This window comes from Callorhinus ursinus, unplaced genomic scaffold (genome assembly GCF_003265705.2).
Source record: "Callorhinus ursinus isolate GAN/ISIS: 27379988/994484 unplaced genomic scaffold, GSC_fseal_2.0 scaffold13, whole genome shotgun sequence".
Lineage (NCBI taxonomy): Eukaryota > Metazoa > Chordata > Mammalia > Carnivora > Otariidae > Callorhinus > Callorhinus ursinus.
In genome coordinates this window covers 4,494,652-4,500,651 of record NW_027397075.1, presented here as the reverse complement: position 1 = coordinate 4,500,651, position 6,000 = coordinate 4,494,652, and the positions used below count along the sequence as shown (strand labels likewise).

The window sequence follows — 6,000 nt, the reverse complement described above, 5'->3', positions numbered from 1 at the left end:
TGTGTGTGTGTGTGTGTGTGTGTGTGTGTGTGTGTGTGTGTGTGTGTCCGGTGGTAGATGACAGCATGGTATTTGAAAAAAAAAAAAACTTGGTAAAATCCTCTCTTAATACCTACTGAGTCTTCTATATCCTCTTTGTGGCTTAGGGATTTGTGAATGAGGGATTAGAATTTAAAACTAGGTGTAAAGTCTTTGCTGGGAAAATCTACATCTTCATCTGGTCACTGGCTTTGCAATTTCTGTTCAAATCTCGGTGTCTTGGCAGAACCTCCCGATTTACCACCCTGTTACATGTAACGTGGGGGATCTTATTCGTACTTGCCCTGTGGGGTTTTTTAGGAGATGCCTTGATATAATTGCTGGCACTAAGCAGAGCGCCTGACACTTAGAAAGAGCTTAGATACACGCTGATATGATAGTCTTGGCTCTGAGCCCCCCCCCCCCCCCCCACCCCCACGGAGCCGAGAACATGCGTTCAGTGAATGTTAATGACTGACTTGTAAACGGCTATTCCAAGGCAGAATAAGGTAACCGCTAAATAGGTGCAAGTGCAAGTTCCATATGGTGGCCACCAAGCGAAGCCGTAGGTAGTTCTGCTGGGTACAGTGAAGGAAGCTTCAGCAGAATGCTTGGGATTTCAGTAAACAGAGAATGGAGCCATTGTGCAAGTGCATGGGAGCAAGCTGCTGGTACGTGTTTCTGGAAGATTCCAGCAGGGTGAGAAAAGGGAGTGCAGGATGAGCTCTCACTAATAGGTGGGGCTGGGCTGTTAGTGTGGCCAAATTCTGCTGTATTCTGGGCCAGCCGGGCTCAGCTGGGGATCTGTCGGCTGCACGTGGTAGGAAGTCAACCTCGAGCGGCTTAAACCTAGAGGGAACATCCTGGCTCCTGAAAGTGCAAAACTCAAGGGGAGATGCAGCTTCAGGTGCAGCTGGACTCAGGAACTGGTCTTGCTCAGTGCTGATTTCACTCTCAGCCAGGCTCCCCCCTGGAGGGGCCAGAGGGCTGTGGCACTTCCCGAGGTGCCTGCCTCCAGTGCCACTCCGGAGGGAAATTCAGTGTGTCTTTATCCCAGCATCCCCAGATGGAGTCCTGAGATTCACGGTCACTGGCCTGACCTGGATCCCGTGCTGATGGGGAGTCCCGGGCTTGGGCGGCCCCAGCCCCTAAAACCCGGTGGATGGGGACTCCGGCCTCCAGGAGGCTCCTCTTGAGTTCACCCGCCTGCCTCCCAGTCCCGACTCACCAGCTCTGTGACCCCAAGCGAGGTCACACTCTCTTGGTGCCTCAGTTTCTTCATCTGTAAAACAGAGAGTGGAATGGTCCCTACCTCGTAGGGGTTTTTAGAAAGATGAGGCTTTTACCAAGTGCCTCGACCGGCGCCTGGAATGAGCTGGCCAAGTGCTGATTTGGTGACGGCTTCTAGCTATTCCAATGACTGGACTTTGTTGCTCCATCGCTTGATATGTGTCCCCAGTTATTCCAGGTCTTTCTACCCCAACTTGTCTGTCATGGTGATGTGATCACAGTACCTCTCAACTGCACTGCTCGGTGGGGGGTCAGAGCAAAGTCATGGCCGGCTGGGACCCCAGGCCACCTTGTTCCCCACAGGAAGGGTCCCCATGCTAGAGGGGAGTCCTTTTAATTCGGGGCTCAGTGTCGGCCGTGGAAACCCTAGCCATTCCCGTGCTTGGCCCCATAGGAGCAACCAAGAGGGAACACTACCGTTTGGTCCCTTCCCTTAGGGAGTTTGCGATCTAATCTAAAAGACCGGAACTCTCTGTCAAATACAGCCTGAACCGGGACCCATTCCCGGAGGGAACTGCCAAACTGCCCAACTGTTTGTAGAGTGACATCCTCCCTCTACAGCTCCCTCTCAGTTATAGAGTGAATAAGAATTTAGTCAAAAAAAAAAAAAAGGGAAAGAAACAGAATCGGAACAAATCCCCATGTCCAGCTCACCAGCTTCCCTGCCCCCCCCCCCTTTCCTGGACAACACTTAAACAGAAAAAGGACAACCCTTCTTTACTAGTACCAGCAGGGTAACCTGAGAAACATCCCTTTAGCGCATCTGTCCCTGTGAAAAGGACCTTTCAGTGACACTGAGCTGAGTGTATCCCACTCTATTTATAGGCACTGTTTGTTTAATTTGAGTCCGGTCTCTAAGAATAAATAATGAACTCATCCTGGGGACAAGCCAGAGCCTACAACTCTGAGGCGACCCGTAAATCCCTTTTCCTTTCCTTCTGGTTCTGGAAGGGATTCTGTAGTTCAAAGGTGAGCCACTTTTCTTTGCTGGGCTGGGGTGGGCTTGAGACCCAGGCAGGTTTGGAGATTTGGTTTTCCAGAGGGTTCTGGGGGAGTTTTTTGGCATTTGATTTTGGGTTGATCTTGAAGAACAAGATCTTGGATCTCTCTGTTACCTCCAAAGGAGGGACAAAGACCAAATATCTTGAGCTGTTGATTGGTTAAACGTCAGATGCAAAACGACCGACTAGGACACAACTATTCCTCAGAAAGGAGGATGTGGCAATGCAGAAGAAAAACTCCTTTCCTTCCAGCACCCTCCTGACCCGGTAGCAGAGACTGGGGCCAGCCTCTCAAGGTACGGTACCCTTCCTGGTGTGTTTTTGTTTTTGTTTTTCTTTTTCCAGAATGCGTGATCAGGACCAGGAGCTATATAGCTCACTTAAACTCTTAAGTGTCTAACCCTGGAATATGGTGCCTATGAGTCCAAACCAGCAAACTTGGTTAATTTGTGCTCCAACCTTCTCCCATGCTGACCTGTTGGTATAGTGATTCCCAGAAGCAGAATCACTGAGTCTGAAGGCAATGCCCTAAAGGAAACCATTGGGTTTGGTTCAGTATATTTGTATATTATAGCTCCCCGCCTCCCATTCTCCCTTTCCAGGAATTTATCCTTGAGAAGGCAACCATCTTCTTTGGTAAGGGAAAAAATAGCGTCCATCCCTTTCTTTAACCTCCCAGCATCTGCTGACTCTCCACATTGCGACAGATAGTGTTCTAGACACAGGAAATGCCTTGATGGAGAGGGAAAGGTGGTCATCCAGTGACAAGGTCTGATTTCCTTTGAAAAGTTCAGCCTCTTCACTGTCTCCCAGCTGCGTCAGGCTGGCTGTGACAGGCTTTCCCAGCAGACCCTGAGCTCCATTCACTTACCCATCTTCCATTCAGAAAATATTTATAAGGCTCACTCTACAAGTTAGGCACGGGGTTGGTTTCCTACACCATTGGATACAGTAGTGAGCTAATGAGGTCATCCCTACCTTTGAGAAGTTTGGAGTCCGGTGGGGGAGATGGACATTACTCAAGCAATCACCTAAATATAGGTAGTATTACAAACGTTGGGGAGTCCTGTAGAGCAAAGTTCAGAGTGTCATGTGAGAGCCCAAGAGAGGGATGGATCTGGTTGGGTGAGCGGCGAATCAGCAACGACCGAATATTTGAGTTGCTCCGGACGGCGTGCCATCTGCTGAGTACAAAGGCATCCTATTGAGTTTCCATTAGCTGCGCGGAGCCCACCACACTCACCTGACCGTCCCGAGGACTGTCACAGACTGGTGGATCTTGGTAGCCCTGAGGAGAGTTTGTGTCCACCAAGAGCCTGGGGGTTCCTCTGAGTCATCAGCGTATTGAGGTTCTGATGTTGATTTATGGAGCAGCCGTGGACAAGGTAAAATCTTCTTCTTATGAGACATTCTTCTCTCACTGCCTCATTGGGGAAGGGAGTAAACAGTATCATCCCATGTGGTTTTCACGCCATTACTCGTGAATGGTGGTCTTGCCACCCGAGTCAGAGACCCAGATGGCCCCCATGTACCTCGATACAGCTTCACACCCTCAAACATTCACGTGCATTGGCTTAGGAAAGCAAATTTCTCAAAGAAGAATTGGCACTTCCCAGGAAGGTCTCTTTCTGTACTAACTTCGGTGCAACTTGGAGCAAATCCCTTCAGCAGAGAGCTCATTTCTTCATTCGAAAAAAAAATACCACTTACCACATTGTGTCTCTTTCGTGCTCAGTGTTTTGGTAGACACCCAGTTTGCTCTGTACAAGTTTACAAGGCCATTCAGAAAAGAATTCTCCTTCGCTGACCCAACCAGTTTTTATCGAGTACCTACACTATGCCAGCCACATAACCAGGAATTGCGAGGTCTGCACATCAATAGGACAAGCACCGTCCTTGCTCCGTGGAGCTCACAGTCTAGCGAAGGGAGAGAGATACTCAAACCATCAAGGCACAGGGTGATCGCAGATGGTTTTACGCACTAGGCGGGTCAGAGAAGACTTCCAAGAAGTCGTGACATTGAAGCAGGGTCTGGAATGATGAGATAAAGCCAACTGAGAAAAGATTTACAGGAATTCAAGATCCTAGACAAAGATCGGGGGCGGGCTGTGTAGCACGAGAGTGATTGGCTTGTCTAAGGAATGACCAGAAGCTGGTATTAAGCGTGTGATTGGGGATGAGTGATAGGGAATCCAGGGCATAGCGTGTAAATTTTATTTTGAAGGCAGAGGAAGCCTTTGGCACACAAACAGATGACACTTCGCCCTGTGCCTACCTATCTACCTGGGAGGGATTCTGTTGCCAGGGTGAAATTTTGGGACTAACAGCCCCAGGACTCTTAGAACTCAGAACCCCAGGTTAACCGACAGATAGAGAAGAAACTGATGTTGGCCTGTTTCTGGATAAGAAAGAACAGTCAGGTCTAACCTTGGGCGCTTTCCTGGGTAGGGAGGGATCAAGCAAAGTGAATAAAGCACAAAACAGTCTCCTGATTGTTGCTCAGCATCCATTCCCATCGCCTTTCGGGTACAGTGCTCAGAATCTTCAAGAAACCATTGCATCCCTGTCCTTGGGAATCTGGTTTGCTTAATCTAATCAATGTGTTTTTTTTCACCTTCCTGCCCCTATACCAAAGTGACTGTGGCTCAGGGATGGCCATATAACCCAGTCAAAGCCCATGAAACACAAGAAGACATTTCTTGGTAACATCTGACCAAAGGAAGTTTCCTCTCTCTTCCTTGGAAGCTGCCAGTGTGGGGATATAAGGTCTAGATCCACTGCTACAGCCATTTGTGACCAGGGAGGAAGATTCTGGAACTGCTAGATTGTTGGGGAGCACAGCATGGTGCCCGAGGATGAAGCCGACACCACAGAAGATGGAGCTGAAAGATGCAGCGAACTGAAGCTTTGGGACAGCATCAAACCCCTTGATCAAACTTCACCTGAAGCCTGACCTTTGGCTAGGCCTATTAGTGGCCTCAAGACAATTAAACATTCTTTATTACATAACCCCGTTTAAGTAGGGATTTCTGAGTCTTGCAACATAAAGAGCCAGTTTGATGCAAACCTTAGAATAGGTACCCAGCAGTGCCAAGGGCCTCCTCTGCACCCCGGGGCCTCTAGAAGGAAGTGAGCCTGTTCCAGAACCCAAATAAAAGGTCTCACCTCCCACTTGTCTATTTCAGGGTTTCCATGCCTCCCGTCTCCATAGCACTGTGACTCTCTTGGAAAGGCAGAGGAACCAGAGAAGGAGAATGGGGCCTGTTTCCAGGCTGCGTTGCCACGCTGAATGGCTGGGGAGGCTGGGAGGCTGGTGAGAGAGAGGCAGCTTCACGCTTGACATTTCAGGATAGAGATAACAGGGTAAAAATAAACCCCCAAGTGCCTGCAGCCGAGCTTGCTTCTCTCCTTCACAGTTCTTATCTCTCTCTCTTTGGGGACAGAAAGGTTCCTTTCAGGTCACGCTGGGCCTGAATCTGCGCCACCCGCCTGGGTGGGGAGGAGGAAGTGTGGCTTAACACCTCTTCCCGGCCTGCCCATCCGCCCCTGGGAAGCCAAGGGATTCCCTCCATCCCACAGCCCTGCTCCTGACTGTGCAAATAACCTTTCGCATCTTTGTCCTCATCTGATGCTCCCGTTGCTGGGGCAGACGAGCCAGGCCAAGGAGCTGGGGTCTCAGCTTTCCAGATGC

At 49.7% G+C, this 6,000-nt stretch overlaps 1 protein-coding gene across 3 annotated transcripts in view; it reads left to right on the top strand.

Annotated features, from left to right (window-relative positions):
• The window catches only part of MRTFB (myocardin related transcription factor B), a 276,619-nt gene that overhangs the window by 16,781 nt on the left and 253,838 nt on the right, over positions 1-6,000 (top strand). For 2 of the 3 annotated variants that reach the window (XM_073899476.1, XM_073899478.1), the window contains exons 1-2: positions 2,252-2,277; positions 2,432-2,605. The exons of the other annotated variant lie outside the window; for it this stretch is intronic. The gene's annotated coding sequence lies outside the window, so the exon portion shown is untranslated. Of the gene's footprint in view, positions 1-2,251; positions 2,278-2,431; positions 2,606-6,000 lie in introns of those variants that run through there. 3 annotated transcript variants of the gene reach the window in all.